Raw genomic sequence first — 19,351 nt, forward strand, 5'->3', positions numbered from 1 at the left:
CACGGTTTTACTCAAAGAACTGTTTCTGTATCTCGCTCACTAACATACTACAACACACCTGGGTCTCACTGCATGACTCATTAGCAGATGGCGATCACTGCAGCACTCTGATCCTCCCTCATTGCAGAGCTTCTGAGTGTCACTGCAACTCCACTTAGTTGCTCACTGCCAGGAGTGTGCCAAGTTGAGCAGAAGCGGATGTCTGGGCGCCTCAGAGGGCATGGCTTCTTCAGTGCCTATATTTGATCCCCACAGACCCCGGCGATGCCCTGTGCCAGCCTAGGAGCTGAGAGGCCATCCTTGTTAGCAGGGGCCTTCAGCAGGATTGTGTGCCTGCTCTGGCGTCGCCCATGACTCTGGTCTCTTTGCTCTTAAGCGCACTGCGTTCCGAGGTTGTGGTGGGATAATTCGTCGTACATGTAGCCACTGGATGATAACAAAACATACTTCAACACAGGTCACCTTGTTTATGGGTTCTTCGGCCTAACTAGTTCATGCGCATGCTCCACGTCATCTAGCAAAAAGCTCATTTGTTTCCCATGAAAATCATCTGAAAATCCTGGACAGCAGATCTGCCTTGCAGACTTTTTCCTCCCCATGTACACTTTTTTGGACTCGCCTAATGCTCCAGGAAAGGTATGGAATTTCCTTGCTGGCGCTCCAGTAAAAAGCTCAGTAATCTTCTGATTACCCACTTGAAGGATTTTTAAAGGACACTCGAAGAAACAAATGAAAAGCAATCGACAAGCCCACAAACTATATTCAACATGTCTCGAAGCGACAGAGCAAGCGCTGTCTGGGCTCGACCTAATAAACAAGGTCTAATGGAAGGTCTTATATCCAACTCTCATAAATTCTCTCGATATTTATTTTCTTGTGTCAAGAGATATCAGGATATCAGCAAACTACAGCTACCAGAGGATGGCAGACAACACACCATAAAGAACCGTATCAGAGGAGATGACAAATACGAATTAAAAAATAAATAAATGAGACAGGAAAGGCAAAAGTTTTTCAAACTAAAAGAAGTAGTCAAGACCAGATTTCATGCTATGGGGCTTTAAAATATTTGAATAGTCAGGACCTAAATATTGCCATAGAAATGTAAAAAGACTAGGTGAAATTTGCAAGCCTCACCAAGTGTTAGCAGCTACTCCTATAGTTGTCATCTGCTAGTGGAAAGTTGAAGAGATGTCTTTAATTTTTGTTGATAAGTTAGGATGAAATCCATCGGAGAGAGAAATGCTTTGCATTTTGTTTCCATGAAAATTGTATACAAAATATTTTATCAAATAAAATTCACATTTTGAGCCAAAACACCAATCGGAAATATAGTGACAACTGCAAAAGAATTATCTAGAGCAGACTTTAATTCAATTGGGTGGAGTCAAGGACGGGGGCCAGCAAAAATGAATTACAGTAACCCAGACACACAGAAAGAGCTAACCTGTGTCAAATAATGTCCAGTAGCAAGTGCAGAAGGAAAAGAAGAGCATGGAGATGTTTGTACCATTTACTCTCAGAGCCATAGTCTTTTTGTTGTGATAGGGGCTAATCTCATGGCTTTGATGAAGGAAGTCAAAACAAAGTGCAGTTCAAATGGCCTTCTGGATTCAGACACAAAAAAAACAGAGCGAGTATAGGTGATGTTGGACCTTTACAGCGATTGTAATAGTTCAGGAAGTGATACTGGTCTTGTGAACAGTGGTTAAAAAGAAGGGGTGAACTGTGAATGAACCATGGTGGAGAGGTCGCTGGACTATATATTCACGACTGTGGACACAGTGCTCATTTCCCTGCAATTTTGAATTGCCTGAATTAATGCTGATTACTATTTGTAGGAGTGCTTAAGTTTTAAAGGGAATACACACACTTGGTGTTTTAACCTGCTATTGTACACTGACGACTAAGACATTGAATACAGTACTGGAGCCCATCCTTCCTCTATCCCATGCCTCTTCTCTCCCCCGCATCCCCAACACTCAAACTTCATTTCCTTGGCAACAGTTTGGCTTTTCAGAGGCTAAACATTTTGTAAGGAAATGTTTTGTTTTGTTTGATCACCCCCAAGGTTTTGGAGTGATGCAGCTAGTTTTTCAATTCTGAGAGTGCACGGAGGCCTGCAAAATAGACCTGAATGACAGTATTCCAACCCATTACAAAGTTTATGTTAAATTAGATATCCCCAATTGGCATAAGTTAACTTACTTAAAAGTCACTAGTATAAGTTACAGAGGGTCTGTAAGTTAAAGTGTTGACTCAGAGCTATAGCACTGATTGTGCCACCTTGAGTGTGACAAACTGCAAAATGGCTCCCAGCCTGCTACTGCAACCTGGAAGCAGGACATACGTTTTTATATTGCCTCATAGTAAAAACCCGAAATTGTTGGTTATACTGTGGGTAACCCGGTGATCGCATTTGCTAGTACAGAGTTACACACGGACCCTTCAGCTGTGCTCATTTCTGAATGGGACGACCAAAATGGGTACTTCAAGGTATCAAATTAAACATGGCATGAAACCCGAATGATGTCCAAGTCGAATTTAATGTCACTATTAAACAAAGGCAACTTTTTGAGAGTTGCCACTCTGTTAACCAGTTTTTCCAGTTGCGACTCGCAGTTGCTGGCCATCAGACATCCTTTTGCCCTCCTGGGGAGTCATGTGAACGACTTCCCAGCCCTATAACAATAGAGGCCTACTAAAAAGGGAGGTGTTACCTTCCCTCACAGGAAGCCGCACAGGATGTTTGCTGAAAGAAGAGTTTCAAAGGAAAATGCGCCTTTAGTGGGCAACTGGCAACCACACTTGTGGAAGGCTACCTTTTTTGTTCAAGTAGATGAGCTGGCAGCTGGAACAGAGGTGGGGGAAACCAGTGTCAAACCATTTTTTCCATGGTTGTTTAGCCCCATGCATAACAACCTCTAGGGTCGGCCACCAAGATCCTCACAGCAAAGGAAGGGTTCAGACATCTTTAGAGTGGGTAAAATAATGCATTCTGGGATTTCGAGATGTCACACAAAGCCGGAAGTAGTCATAAGGTGGAAGGGAAAGTGGTAGCCCATTGACTAGGGACCGTATCATCCCCACCCCACTCCACACCAACCCAGGCACTTTCTGGGCAGAAATACAGCACTCCTAGTCAGTAGCCACTTCTCAAGAACCACAGACAAGCAGCCAGGAAGACCATTGGCGCTCAAAAGTTGCACCCATGTCTGCCGGACCCAGAAGAGAGTCATCAGAGATCACCCAAAAAGGACACTAGCATGCGCTAAGGAAACCACTGAACCAGATGTGACCGGAGATAGGTAGCCCAGCTGTCACTGGACTTCAACTGGCTCAAACAGGACTTCGAGGGACCCCTACTCCTGTGGCCAAGGAATAACCCCAGAAAGACCCGTATCGACAGCACAGCACCCAGAGCATTTTTCAGCATCCTGTATCTTCAGCATCAGGACATTAGTTGACCAGTCCGGGTTGGATTAGTCAAACACAACTCTTCAAAACTTTTAAGATTTCAAACTTTACAGTTAGCAATGCTTATTGTGCTTTGGACTAAAAAGCAGAGATTTACGTTTTACTTAAAAATGTATATCTCCGGAACCCTCAGGTGGGTTTTGCTCACCTTAAGGTCTAAAAATTCATAAACAATCTAATTTATATTTATAAATTGGTGTCAGATTTTTTTTTCGTGTTGTGTGACTCTCTTGTTCTGTTATTTTGTGCATCTAAATGTTTTACACTACTTACTTTGTTTAAGCCTCACTGTTCAAAGCCACAGCTACCAAGGATTGCGCAAGAGGTTTTACAAATGAGCCTGAATGGACCCAAGGCGGTTTCGTTAGTGTCTTACATGGTGAGGTCTCACAACCACACCATAAAATATACCACAATCCTCACACATTTACTTCACCAAGTTAATTGAACAAAGCTGAGGTAGTTTGTGGCGGTGAAAGTCCATGTCAAATATGACTTTGTAAAAATGTAATCTGGTTCAATTCCATTAACACCTAATAAGAGGCTATGAACAAAAATAAGGCCCCACACAAGTGATATTAACGTACAAAATGTCCTTGCTTGTTCTATTCCAAGGCTTGAAAGATAAATTATGTTGTGAAACACAGAAGCTAATGATTCAAATCTTTTGGATGAACTTTAAAAACACACAAGGAACGTCTTCTGTTGCTATCCAACAATATATTTAAAACAGCAGAATGGACGTGCCGTGAAGGATTTCCTACAACCCAGGGAACAATGCAAGGCACAAAATAAAACGTTTTCCCTCGAGGTGCTAAATTGAAACTATTTCCAACAAACCCAATGTTTCTACTATCTACACAAAAGAAAAATCTAAATATATTTTCCATCTTAGGTTTTAGGTTCAGATAAAAAGAGCTTTAGCCTGGAGAGGTCGAATCTAATGTCTGTGTTAAAAGAAAAAGAAGGGGGATTTTGTAAAGTGCATGACAAGGAGTAAATTCCATCAGTCACGTTAGTGTCATGTGGGTCATTGGTTCCATTTCAAAATTACACAGCAGTACAGGGAGAAATTCTTGAAAAGTTTTTGGTCAGTGAACATGGAGAGACAGGACTAGAAGGGAGAAGCAGACAGAAGACTGACGGGCTCCGTGTTTAATGAGTACAAACAAGTAATACAAACAAGTACTGGCATATTCGCACAAACATTATTTAACATACTAATTTTACGTTCACTGTAAAGAAAATAACTCATGAAAGGTTGTATATGCATTTTTAAGCACACACTAAAAACTATATATTATCCTTGTACATGGAATCACTGTTCTTTGCTATATACACGCTAACAAAAGTGGCACCATGACTAGCACACTCAGACCTTGAACTTTCCCCACTTACTATTAGAGCTTATTCAAACGTGCTAAAACTTCTGGATTTAAACTCACTTGGTATACGTGTAAAGCTGTATGTGGTGGGCTAGGAACAGAAGAGTAGTGGGGAGCGAGGATACCCAAAAGCGGGGGGACTAGAGATCTGTGAGGTTTTGAATGCCTGAGAGAGGTCGCCCACAATATGCCGAAACTGCTCAAAGCACACACAGGCAGGAGTAGATATGGGTCCTTTTTAATTGGATTTTAACTAACAATTAAAACCTTCGCTATCCGAATGACACAACAAGAGACCAATGGAAAAGAAGAGTTGGTCAAAGTGCCTATATGTTAAGTACATTATTAAAATGTTATTAACACCAGAAGATCTTAGCTAACAGCAGACTTTGACATCAGAAGTGCGGTATGAAGTGCTATATGCAGAACAAGTTATTAGAACATTGGAATGTTGGGAGCTCCACTGAAAACAAAAGATTGCCCTGGGCTTCTAATAGATGGCAGAACACAGGGGCTCTATCATTCCAATGTTTGATCACAGCTATTGCTGTGAACAAAAGGCCTCATGGAGCCCGAGACGATTCAATCCCTTTGGGCTCCGCAAGGCCTTTTTTTTACTTGTTAGAACATTCTGCTCTCGAGTGGCAGATTGTTCTAATAAACTTAGAGCCCTCATAGTGAGGTCTACCGGACATTAAAGTCCTGCTCCTTTGTTAAAGGCCTGAGCTGAACACTGGAGTGGGCTTTTAATGGCTGGTAAAGCCCTCTATGGCGAGTTCTAAGGCTATATTAGTATTCAAAGTGTTGGGGGGGGACATCAGACCAAGTCTGTATGTAAAACAAGGTATTGGTCAGTGTTGGGGAGGCATGAAATGGAGTCTTTAACAGTGAGGAGGGACACCTGAAGAGAGAATGACTGGGCGGTGTGGGGACGCTTATAGCCACTTACACCCATCTACACTATGTGCTACAAAGTGTGACGAATACAATGGGAATGGTACACAAAACAGAAGGTGTACCTGATGAAGGTCAGAGCGGGGGGTCCGAGTCAGCCATGCAAACCTTTAATGCAGTTCTGTGCTTACAATGGATTCAAGCTAGCCTGGCTGATGAGCCCGTTATCATGCACAGTTAACAAGTTCAGCACTCTCCAGCACGGGCTAGCCCTTGGGCAGCCATGCACTTTACAAAACACAAACATAAAACATGAGGGGCGATACCCCGAAACCGGTCCCAGGATGCTTGATTCCGGTCTATGGAGGACCTGGCCTGGCAGTTCGGGCTGGACTGTTCCCATGGGGAGCAGGGTCAAGATTGATTTGCATATGTCTGGGTCCAAACTGAGGTGGCGTGGTGAGCAAAACAACAATGGATTAGACCCAGATCTTTGTGACTGGGGGTGAGGGTTTGAAATGTTTCAGCACTCCGCCCATCATTTTGCGGTGTTTGTTCTGTGCTTAGGAGCAGTTTCAGAGATGATGGCCCCGGGTAGCCTTACTGTGAGCAAAACATGGAGCTGGATTCGGAGACACCTTCAATGTTTTGCTTATTCACCAGTAGCTGCATTTCATTTAGGAAGCTGGGCGTGGCGGAGTGTGTGTGGCATGCACACTACAGTAGGTGTCAGCAGTGTATCTGTGACTATCGATGTTGTTGCACGGTGTAGTTGCGGTACATCTGCAGGGTTACATTTAACACACAATTAATGTTTTCTTTGATTATCAGTCTTCCTCTCACATGTCTAATAAACTCAGATTGCCGACGCTCGTAGTCATGAGGAAGTGAGTTTTTTTGTTCACCTCATAACACTGTGCCCGCTCCAGTAGAATACATATAGGCAGGGCTTCAAGTGGGCCGGGTCTGTCCGGGTCTGAGCACCGGTAGTTTTTTTGGGGGGCCCTCGAAACGGGTCTTTATCGGGCTCTATTTTCGTGGCTACTAAAGGTAGTCCGTTCTTTATTTTTATTTTTTTCGGACCCGTTTTGAGGGCCCCAAAAAAAACTGCCGGTGCTCAGACTGGTAACCTGACCCCGTCTCCCTTCGCCATCCTCCACTTTGCTGAACTAACTTGCTCAGTGGTCACGGCCTGACGTCCACGGCACGACGGCATGACGTCATGCCAGGTGAGCTTTGTTGGAGGAAGGGAAATCCTTTAAGAGAGCCATTTTCTCTCGGGATTTCCCTTCTCTTCTGTTTTTCGTGCGGGAGAGCAACGTCGTGGTGGTGCCAGCGCGGCCGCGGGACAAATCCAGGACCATGAGAAGTTGTGTGGCTTAGTCCAGCTGTGTAGCGTGGGTTACCAGCCCCTGGGGCAAGGCAAGTATCCTTCCACTTTTATTTTAAAACTGTGCCCTTGTACTGCACACTGTTATTACTGGTTCCAGGAAATGTATAGTTTAGCCGCCCCCTTCTCCAGCTCTGCCAATGAACCTCAATCATGCTGGACAGTAGCAGGAACACCCCGCTATTCACATATAGAGAGCGGTGTCTGTGCACCTCAAACCTAAACCGCAGCTCGACTTGGTACTTCGGCCTCATGGGTGGGACAGACAGGGCTAGGGGTGGGTGGAGAGTATTCAGTTGCACTTGCGGCGAGGACCGCGCCATCTAAAGAACTAAAATAAATATACATCTTATGAGGGCTTGGGAGGGGGGGGGGCACTACGCCACTGGTCTCTTACGTAGAGGTACAAAAATATTCAAGCAACCGCAAATCGGGGCCTATTTGCCCATTCTCTCCTCGGCCCCTCTTCGTGGCCAACTCCTCACGTCTGCATCAGTTGCATAGCCGGAGACAACACGGCTCAGGGGCGAGGAGAATACAAAGGGACGTGCACAGAGCGGGCTTGTTGGTGGGGTGCTGGGGTAGAAGAAGATATCTGCGAGGGGAGAAACGAACGCAGGGAGTGGTGAGGGAAATCGAGCATGCAGACAACTGAGGGGCAGAGGTTACACGCGGGGCTCGTAGGTGGACAATAGGGGTACAACCAGCGATCTGTAAGGGAAGAGAGGTTCGGGCGGGACCGCGAGAGGAAGAGGTGGGGACAGAGTTCAGTTAGAGAACACAGAGCACTCGGGGGGGGGGGGGGGGGGGGAAGACACACAAGGTAACAATGGCGTAACACAAAATGGTGGTGGCTCTCTGCAGATGGGATGCGGGCCACTGTAACTCACTGCTAGTTAATTATCAGGAGGCATTAGACTGAATTGCCCCCACCCATCCTCGCAATACCCCTCTGCAGTACGCCTCGAGAAGTACATTTTCATCATGCAAGAGAAAGAGTTGCACTGAGGGGTCCTGGAAAAAGAGAACCTAATTTCTGTAAGGAACCCACCCAGTGCATCCCCAAAAAACGTGTTGAATTCTGGTCTACTGCCCATACCAATGGCTGGCTCCTAATAGTAACTTGAACATACTCCATGTGCCATATTGGGCCTACAGCCTCAGCAGGGGTTGTACCGAAGATTCCTTGGTTTATTGTATTGCAACATTTATGTAGGCTTACTATCCCTATGTGGGGCGCTGAAGTGCTTGTCTACATGAACAGTATGCTACACCATGTATGGTTTTGGGGTACCTCAAAAAGGTGAGACGTCAAATGTGGGTAACTACAGCCCCTACTGAGGCAAGTAGGGCCACCAGGCTCGTTTTGAGAGACTCCGAACTTGGAGTCCCATTCGGAAAGCTGCCCGACTGAATCCAGCGCCTTGAGGTTACTGTCTGCACACAAGCCAGTGTGTCTGAGAAGGTGCTTACAAGCCATAGTGTCACTTTCTGGAGTGCACAACAGATCTGGCTCAAAATATCTGCCAATAGTAAGGCTGGGGCCGAGAGTGGGGACAAAGAACGCGAAAGGCGTCACCGGGTGTGCACATGCACCTGAGGATGTACGGGGGCCTGGGAGTGCGTGGCTGAAGGCACGCGCCTTAGAGAGAGTGACGCCGTACAACCAGGGCTTTAAGTGGGCCGGGTCTGAGCACGGGCATGAGTCAGGACATTTTAGCCGTCTATGTTTTTTTTCTTCTTGACCTTTTCTACATTTTCCTAATCTGGCATTTTCTGTTTTACATTGGCTAAAATATGTTTCATATGATGATGTAGAGAAACATTTGCATTTGCAAGGTACTGTGACATGTTTGGTGCCGTTAGTTTACATCAAAAGTACATTTTCTTTTTTTTAAAAACCTTTATATTGTCAGAACGAAAGTTCAAAACAAGCATTTGCAATGCATTAGGTCTCGCATTTACTAGAGTTTGAGCCATTGGCATTGTAGATTACAATGCCTTTTATTAATGTGTTGGTTTTTGAAACAAATATATAAAAAGCATTGTCATTTACAATGCCAATAGCGAGGTAGGAAGAGAGCAGTGCCTACGGGTACTCTTTATTCCATGCAGCGACGCAGTATGATGGTAGTGCCTCTGGATATTATTTATTCCATGCAGTGTTGCAGTAGTCTATTCTTGCTTTGTGGGTTTGTTCTGTGGGTTTAGTATTGTATGGGTTCTGGGGTAGCGTGCTACTCGCCGAAAAAGCAATTCAACACCTCGGGGGTAGCAAGTGCTATATAAATGCATACCTTTTCCCTATTCTATCCCTCCACTACCCTTCTCAATCCAAATGACTAACACATCCACCGCTCAAATTACTTTCATATATCACTATACTAATTTGCCACTAATCCTTTATGGATTTCATAGTAGCATGCTACTCGCCGAACAAGCGATGCAACCCCTCATCAGGGGTAGTAAGTGTTACATAAATCAAAATACTATACATCGGGCCTTAGCAGGGAGTATGTGTGTGAGAGAACTGTGCAGGCAGTGTGTACTGGTATCCCATGTGTGAGGCAGTGAACAAGTCCAGTGTATGCAAATCACGAAGGAGTAAGTAGACTGGAGTAGAGTACATACAGATGTACCAGTGCCATCTTAAAGACTTTTGGAGACCCAGGGAAGACGTATTTTGGGATCTCCAGATCAGGAAAACCTATAAATATTCTTTACATGTTTTTTAAAGTGTTTGGTATTTTTATGGGTTATACTTAATAAATATACCTTTTTGCCTATTTTATTATCCTTTGCTGGATGCGACTTCATGATTTTCTTAAGCACACAGTGCTAGTTATTTTGATTTAGACCACGCCCCTACTCGGATAGGCCACGCCCCTTCAAGACATTAACCACGCCCCTTTTAGAGCACCCCCAGTTTTTTTTTCCCACTTAAAGCACTGCATATAGGAAATCGATATAACGCTTAGCGGAGCTAGACATCCAAGGATGTTATGCGGTGATGAAAGAGAACAAAGCTGGGGAAGTATGTGACTCTGAGGGTGTACAGTAGAGTGCGGAGACTGCAAGTGTTACAAAGCTCTAAGGGTGCGTTACCAAGCACTACCTTCTGTGGAGGGTGCACATGGTACAGCTGCACGGTTTAGGAAGACTGTGCAGATGAGGGTACATGAGGTATGGGCCGCAGGAGGGCTCACAGGGATGATGTAGATACAATAGAGCAGAAGGTGTGTGAACTGACCTGTGGAAGTGACCTCAATGTGACACAGGGTAGAACCAGGCCTGGGAGATATGGCATGCAGAAATGTCATGAAGGAAAAACAAATTAAACAAGGGACAAGCAATGGAGGGAGTGGGGCAGGGCTGTATATGTTGTAGGCAGATTATATCACCAGCAAAAAACGAGCTGAATCAACAAGAGAGCAAGCCTGCACTTACCTAGCAACAGAGCACCCCTGTCGCAGCAGCTCCAATCGGAGCACATCAGCTGATCTTTTCCGCCTACAGCTGAAGAGGAAATTAAAGGGGGCAGAGTTAAAAGGGAAGCAGAGGTAGGGGCACAAGGATTGTTAAAGAGGCAGGCACCGGCCATTCGGAGGAGAAGGCCGGAGAATCTCAAGCACATGCTGACTTTATTACAATAAAGGACAAGGAACACACCAAAAAAAACAACAACCAGCCAACAGCAAACACTGGCAGGAAAGGAAGAATAAAACTGTCCCACAAACCAAACAGATAAACAACAAAAAGCGTAAATATTCAGTACTTGGGCGGTGCTAGGTGGGAGTTACAAAACACAACAAGCATTGGCACAGCCAATAGGTCTCGCCTTTGGGACCTTATAAGTGTTTAGTTATCCAGCACAATATCCTTGGTGCAACAAAATCAAGTGTTGCATGGCTAAACACTTATAAAAGTCCCAAAGGCGAGACCTATTGGCTATGCTAATGCTTGTTTTGAGTGAGTGGCTCGTGCAGGTATGCCACTGTGAGGTAGAGATGCTGTGAGTGCTTTTACAGGAGCCCCTGTGACAGGTGGACATGGTGGTGGTGGACGTGGTGGTGGTGGACGTGGTGGTGGTGGACGTGGTGGTGGTGGACGTGGTGGTGGTGGACGTGGTGGTGATGGACGTGGTGGTGGTGGTGGACGTGGTGGTGGTGGTGGACGACGTGGTGGTGGTGGACGACGTGGTGGTGGTGGACGACGTGGTGGTGGTGGTGGACGTGGTGGGGGTGGACGTGGTGGGGGTGGACGTGGTGGGGTGGACGTGATGGGGGTGGACGTGATGGGGGTGGTGGAGGACGTGGTGGAAGTGGTGGTAGTGGTGGATGTGGTCGTGGTGGTGGACGTGGCGGTGGACGACTATTGGGTAGGAGGGTGCTGGCAGAAAGCGGATGGAGAGGAGGATCTTGAAGGGGGCACATGGGAAAGCAGAAAGAGGCTGAATATTAGATACAAAAAACGTCGAGTAGATAGAACACAAAACAGATTTAACGAGGTGGTCCCCTCTTATAGCGCATTTGAATGTTCCTTAGCACCCTGTTTTTAGTAAACAAGGGGACCATGGGGAGATTAATGGATTAATCACGCATGATGATTTTGTGCAATTAATTGATTAATCATGCATGATGATCGTGTGCGGAAGATGGTGGTGTTCGAGTCACGGCATTGGCTTCCCAATGTGTGATTCTGGGCAAATTAGTTAATCTCCCGTGCCTTCTAAAAGGCAATGTGTTCCTGTGTGAATGTGCTCTTGTGTAATGTAACTGGGTGTCTTGTAAAAGGTCTCTACTACTCTCGAGTTCTGTTTGCGCTGTATGAATTTGAAAAACAACCAGCTAGCAGACGTTGTAGAGCAAGAGCCTAATATATCCGTTCATGTAGCGCACGCACAGCAATGAGGGCTCTGTACAGCCCAGTACTGCACTTAAAATTTAAAGCGCATTTAAGCGCAATGCTCCATTAATAAAAAAAAAAATACATTGTGCCTGCAGCGAGAGTGGCTCACAAAGAAAATAAACAAGCCATGGCATCGCTCTGGTTGATGTTTGAGCGGTGGGAGGGGTGTTCTGTGCAGAAAGGCATTACGGTGCTCTAGTAATTAAACACATAAAACAAGCGCGGTACGCGAAAGTGAAAGCGACCGCGTTTGGAGCTGAAAAGTGCACGCTGTGCTTAATGAGCCATGACGAGGGAGGAAAGCCGCACTCGCGGACCCTAGGCCAGGGCAGAGAGAAGGCGGGATATGCACCCGCCTTTGGCCAATTGCGTGCTGTCTTTCTTAGAAAGAAGCATGCAAAGGCCAATAGCGGGTGAAGAAAACAAAAGCACACGCACAAGCGTGTGTTCCAAACTTTAAAGCCCTTACTAAATGTCTCGCAGAGCAGCGAATGCGCGATGGCTCGGGCGAGACCTAAAAAGGAGGGACAACCAAGAAGGATTCACAACTAGCAAGTAAGCCTTTCTAAAGGACAATGGAATGAACAAATAAAAAGGCAATGGCAAAGGCAAAGTATATAAAGCATGTCTTGAAGAGACAGCACACGCGCTCTCTAGCCAAGACCTAAAAAGGAAGTCACTATGGAATACTTGCTAAGTGGAATGGGAGAGCCATAGCTCTGTCTTTCAACATAAACCTCTATCACACCAAAACCAAGAGGTGAAAGAGCAATAAAATTTGATTTCTGTTTATAGGTTAACGGTTACATTTACTGAACATAAAGATACCATTAAGAAAGTATCAGCAAGTGTGCATTATGCAGCATTTCCTGATCTAAAAGGAATACTCAATGTAGTCACAGACCTAACCAGACTATACCTTTATGACAAAGACAAATCTTCAGTGCATGAAAAGAGTCAACCAAGCAGCACCTTGTTATCCAAGGGTAGACCTGCCCAGGATAAATTCAGCCAAAAAGCTAATATTCAACCAGTAAAGGAGCTCAGCACAGAATGATCCAAAATGGACATAATTAGGAACAGGTCCAACTCTGAAGCCACTCTTTATCTAGTAGATCTGCTCAGACACATCTGATCATACAACACCCCCTTTTCTCAGAACAAGTCCTCAGTAAATGACTTGCACATCCACAAACCATCTCTTTGGCCAAGAGAGGTGGTCAAGTGTACTGCACATCCAACCATTAACTACATCTTGAAATCAGAAGAAGGTTTTTCATACCATGGCATATTCAATCACACAGCCCTCCCTTTTACAGTAGATGATGCTTGTTGCAGGGACCTATGCAACTATGCAGCACCTCTTTATGCAGGGGATATAGTCCATGCAAGGTAATAAGCTAACCTACTATATAGCACTACAGATAACTCATACAAAGCCATTTGATAATGGACAAATTGTCAGAGATTGATTGACCACTTGACATTTAGTACCAACATCTGAGCCACAGCGATGAAGCAAAGTGGTTTATTCAAAGTACCAATCCAAGTGCGGTGTCCTGCTAACCAGCCAGCTCATCAATTGCCTCCCTGAGAACATAAGCACATGGGCAAAATGAGCGGTTTATGACACAGATAGAAACATCACAGGGTTTATAAATTCCATAATCACATCTTCTCTCCTTAATATAGTAAGAACGCCTTCCCCACAGCTCCTCAAAATGTATGATCTTACACCTCCTGGCAAATAGGAATATCCTGCCATCTAAAAATTGCCACTGATACAAGCACTTCAAAAAGAGGGTTTCTTGTCATCACCATGTCACAGAGGTATAGCTTTAACTACAATTTAAAGTGCAATAATAGTTGTGTAAATATCCCTAAATCAAATCCCAAGAACAGCGGCTCTCCATTACCATTTACATCTATGTTCCTATGAACCAGTTCACAGAACTTTCATACAACACTTCCTCATCAACTACCCAACACCACCACACAAGTCCTCTAAATCAGTGGCTGGTGCAAGGGAAAGCACTTAGTAAATGTGGGGCAAAGGCCAGAAGTGGTCACCAGGAACTATCTGGCCATGAGACGTAAGACCAGGGATTTGAGGCAAGAAACAGTCACCCGGCAGTACAGCCAGCGCATGATGGAAAGGAGCAGCGGCTAGGCATCAGATAGCTATATGCAGGACAACTAGGGTGTGAGAAGCTGGCCTGGTATATGATGTCCCCTAAGGTTGTCTGGACCTTGCACCAGTCAGGACAACCCTTATGGTGATTTAAGAGGCCTTAGACAACCTTAGAAAGCTCTCTAAGTGGTAGCTTTGGTGAGCAGCATTCAGGCTTAGTCTAGGAGTGTAAAGCAGCTTGTTTTACCAGAATGCAATCTTATAGTATAGATTAAATGAAAAAGAACCACACCAAGTATTTATAAAAGCATGTATTTATTATATAATACTCTCTGGTGAGTTCCAATATCTCCTACAAGGAGATAAACACAATGCACACAATACATTATCAAAGAAACACAGTAAAAAGCACGAAATACACAGGGGGGACCAAACCATATACTAAGAAAGTAGTATAAGAACCAAGAGTCGAGTCAATACTATGTCGAGAGGACGCAGAAGTGCTGGGACCCCAAGGAACAACTGAAGGTGAGTAGATAGGGACCCCATGGAGAGCGTGTGCAGTGTAGAAACACGACTGCGTGCTCCGTACAACTCTATGTGCAAGTCACATTTGGATTTTCAAAGATAGAGGACCCTTCCCAGTGGACCCTGAGGAAACCCCATGGAGGGCAGAAGGTTGGAGAGCCACCCCACCCGTGGATACCCTAGTACCCACGTTACCTACACCTGGGAAGCCGGGTGCATACATGTGAAGTGGTGTCGGAATCCACCATCGAACCCAATGGAGGACTTCAGGAAAGTCCTGCTGACGAAGTAGGAGAAAGTGTCCGGTGGAATCCAAGGATGGATTCTTGATGAGAAGTACCTGCAAGCAGAGGGGACAGAGTCTATGTCACTCAGGGGTTACCATGAGACTTGGAAGACGAATAATCTCCGATGTTGGGTGTTGCAGGATGGATAACGAGAGCCTTGACTCTTGCAGCTGTAAGGACCAGGCAACGCTGAGGAGGACCAGGAGCTGTGATGAGCTGTCCCACGAAGGATGTCGAGTGCTGAGGGGTCGGGCCCGACGGGAGCACCAACAAGCCTTGGCATAGGCAAGCGACGCAGGAAACAAAGAAGGTGCAACGGCGGGACCAGCAAGGTCCAGGGGACTCACCAAAGGCAGGGGAGTCAGGGAAGGCCCGAGCAATCAGAGGAGCCCAAAAGCAACAAGTGTGACCCTCAAGTGGACCCACAGGCCGGAGGCACTGAAGTAGCAAGAGGACCTCAAGCAGCTCACCAAAAAGATGCAGGCCACGATGCACATGATGCGGTGTGGCTGAAGATTCTGGTCACTGGAGGTGCTCGAGGTTGGGGCTACTTGGAGCCCAAGGATCTTTTTGCAAAGAAGCCAATAAGCCTTGATAACTGCAAGTTGGACGCGGTGCACAGGGGTTCGGTTACTGCAAGCCCCACGAGGGAAACTGGCCTCAAACTTGGTGAGAGGGCAGGGAAGGCTCGGGAGCTGTGGAAAATCACCAACTGTGTTGCAGAGCCCACGGAGTCTGGAGGAGCTCATGATCTGCAGACCGGTCGACTTAGTTGCGGTTCCTGCAAATGCAGGGAGTGACTCCTTCACTCCAAGGAAGATTACTTAGATGGCTTTGAGGCTTCACAGGCCTTGGAAGGTTCCTGTATGATGCACAGGCACAGACAAAGTCAGGCCCAAACAAAGTCCAGAGTGCCCAGACGGTAGAAGTGCATTGGTGTCTGATCTGAATCTTATCCCACGACGAATCTAGGGACCTACACCCAGGTAAGCCCTTAAGTACCCTAGGGAAAGGGTTGGGAAAATTCAGAGAACCCTCCCAGGGGAGGGTCTGCACAGAGGGGAGGTTACTCTCATGTCCTTTGTCCAGTTTCACACCAGAGCGGGAGCCAACGGCTCCTAGGACTGCAAACTTTCTGGCGCTGGCAAGCACACCCACACGGTACCAATACACTAAATCCTGTCTGTGAGGTGGTCACACCTACCTGTGGCAGGATGCCTATTGTTCTGCCTTCCCCTGCCCGAGGTTGGCTCAGCAGCAGGAGGGCAGAAATGTGTCTCTGGTAGGCAGCAACCATTTAGTGCTGTCCGGGTCAAGAAGGCTGGTATCTGAAACACTGCGAGCCTAACAGAGGGCTCTTCCAGTGCTTGGAATAATACCTCCCACACCGTTTATGCTGTGGGGGTATAATTCCAACATGTTTGATACCAAACATAATAGGATTCGTTGCAGTCGTTTTCGAGATGGTCGTCGCGTAATTACGCTGTGCCCCGCTGTATAATAATATGGCTGCTTCACTGACAACCCGGGAGAATGGACTCTGTGGGCTACTGGGATGTCCTGCTCATGTAGGGGCACCCTCTCACGTAGAACCAAGCACCCTGCCTTCAGGATTGCAAAGGCCTGCTAGAGGGGTGACATATAGGTTCTAAGTAAAGTGACCCTAGATATAGGAAACCTATATATTTAGTAAGTTGTGCTAGCACCAGCTTACACAGGCTGCAATGGCAGGCCTGTAGATCCATTTTACATGGTCTCTCATGGGTGGCAAAATACATGCTTCAGCCAATGGGAGACCACTGGGGTACCTATGCCCTGGGTACCTTAGTACCATATACTAAAGACATATAAGGGTACCCCAGTAGCCAATCTGGGATGTACCCAAGTACTGAACACAACAGTTTATGTAGAAAGCAGATAGACGGGGTCCTGATTAGCAGGATCCCGGTCAGACTAGTCAAAATACTGCTTAGCACCAGGCACAAAGTGGGGATAACATGCAGAAGAATCCTACCTTCCTATACAGGGTATATAGGCAAGGAACAGCCAACAGGCACAATTGGTTAGGAGTGGTCACTAGGCACTAGATAGCAACCCATGGTAGCATGACAAGGGTCTGGAGAAAAGGGGTAGCCACAAGGCACTAGTTGAGCATCTGCAAGACAGACAGGTCCGGGAGACATAAAAAGGAGGATTCACACAGGGAAACACAAAACAGTAGAATGAGACAGTAATAGGAACAATCAAACGCAGTTTCGTCTTCAATCACTTTCTCCCACTGGGGAGACATGCATGAAATCTCAGCAGACATGCAGAACGAGGTAATGGGCGTTTATTCAACAGTCATCTCTACACAACTCTTTCTGCTTAGGGAAACTGTAACGAACTGAAAGGATTAGTGTACATAATTATAAATTAAGGACTCATGCTTCCCACATGTGCCCAATGGGATCTAGCAAAAGGCAGCTCAATACAGTCACACCAAAAATACAAAAGATAATACATTCTTTTTTATATTATACTTTTTTTAATTGACCGGCAGTTCTAAAAAAAAAAAAAACTATTTTTATTACAACTTCAGATAAGAGACTCAAAGTGTAACAAACTATAAAATATAGAAAACGCCACAAAGAAATGCTTGGAGATACATGAAAGTATCTTGCATCGCCTCTACTGAATACGTTGCTGATCTATGGTCGGTCGAGGCACCTGGTTATTAGTTAGAAATTCACATAACTATGCATATGTCATTGGTTTATATACACCGTAAGTATTCGCAAAATCATAGGATTTGGTATGCATTTATCTGGTGTCCGAGGCAGACAGCAAACTGCAAGTTGTGAAATTTCACAGTCACTAAAAGGGGAGAGGGGACAACTCAGAATGCAGACTATCATCCATAGGTGGTCAATGGTGAAGTAAGTCCTTCTGCTTGTCACATGCGAAGAGCTCTGTGATGAGGTGAGGGAGGCTTGAATGGTGTCTGAATGCTCTCTAGATGTGTGTCTTCCATAAACAGGTATCTGAAGTACTGGAGGAGAGAGTGTTTGTCTTCTGACCTTCCACAAAAGCTTTGTGTATCCAAGGCAGGGTCTTCTGTGTGCAGAGTTCTGGTTTCTCCGATGTGTTTCCAAGTGCCCTGTGTCCCTGTTCCCCTATCTCTTTTGCTCTACAATCCCCCTGCCTCTACTCATGGTCACCTTCCCTATGTCATCACAGACACTGCTTCCAGTTCTGGCTCCTAACCCATAACATTTGGTGTGTTATTCTGATTAGCATAATTTATCTAAACCATAACTACAACACAGACATTATTTTGCAGCATTAAAGTTCAGGACTGGAAACAGTGACTGATGACAAGTAGTATGGCGGCTAGTGGTGGAAGACACTGGGAACCAGCAGGAGTCTGGGTCCGGTAGCTATTCTTATCCCGGAACAATGTTCTAGTTCAGCCTCAGCGAATCATCCTGAAACTGCATCCCGAGACACAGGCAGCATCACCCACATGACACACACCATATAGTTGTGATTGCATTTACACAGCCTAGTGCTAACTACCCCGGACTTGGAGCTGAAGTGCTTTACGGTGGGTAGCACGCTTCTTTGTAAACCCAAGGTTAGTGGTTTATCCGGTGGTTCTTTATTGCTGCTTTCAACTGAGCTCAGTCTTTTGCTTTTAAGAAGATTACTCCATACATTTACTCCAGTTTCTTTGTGGTAGATTTAGGCCTTAGGTGTGATCACTAGTGTCAATTAATACAGATGGTTCGTAGAATGAGTAGATAGGCTAGAGGAGGGTATTCATCGGTGGGCTGCAATGTGCCTCAGGAGAAGCAGAAGCCAGCATGGGGATTACACACCAACTAATGCAGCATGTACAGTAAATTCCTGAGCAGCCATACGAGATTCATACCATGAAACGTGCTGGATATAATTTGAGGTCTGCTGTAAGTGACTTAGCCACTAATTGTAATTTATAGCGCTTACTACCTCTGACATGGTGTTGAAGCACTTTTCGGCAAGTAGCACGCTACTCCAGAACCCAAAGCGGATTGATTGTGGATTAGTATAGGGAAATACAAGTTGTTCATTGGAGCAGTGGACATGCAAGACTGTTAGTTGGACTAAATAGGATAAAGGGGGGGGGGAAGGGTCTAGAAAGGGTTATTTTGGGAAACATGGCAAGAAAACGAGATTTGGGATGAGTCAGAGAGTGAAGGTAGAGGATATATTGAAAGAGGTATATGATGAGACACCCAAGCTAATTTACAATGCTATTCGTTTGTGACAGTAAAATAAGAAAGAACAGCTTGCTCTAACATTTTACTGCTTATCAATTTATTTGGTGGCA

At 45.5% G+C, this 19,351-nt stretch overlaps 1 protein-coding gene across 9 annotated transcripts in view; it reads right to left on the bottom strand.

Moving 5' to 3' along the window:
• ATP7A (ATPase copper transporting alpha) overlaps positions 1 to 19,351 on the bottom strand; it is a 481,542-nt gene that overhangs the window by 437,792 nt on the left and 24,399 nt on the right. For 4 of the 9 annotated variants that reach the window (XM_085608229.1, XM_085608231.1, XM_085608224.1 and 1 more), the window contains exon 2: positions 10,594 to 10,662. The exons of the other annotated variants lie outside the window; for them this stretch is intronic. The gene's annotated coding sequence lies outside the window, so the exon portion shown is untranslated. The remainder of the gene's footprint in view (positions 1 to 10,593; positions 10,663 to 19,351) is intronic. 9 annotated transcript variants of the gene reach the window in all.

Source organism: Triturus cristatus, chromosome 5_2, assembly GCF_964204655.1.
Source record: "Triturus cristatus chromosome 5_2, aTriCri1.1, whole genome shotgun sequence".
Taxonomy (NCBI): domain Eukaryota; kingdom Metazoa; phylum Chordata; class Amphibia; order Caudata; family Salamandridae; genus Triturus; species Triturus cristatus.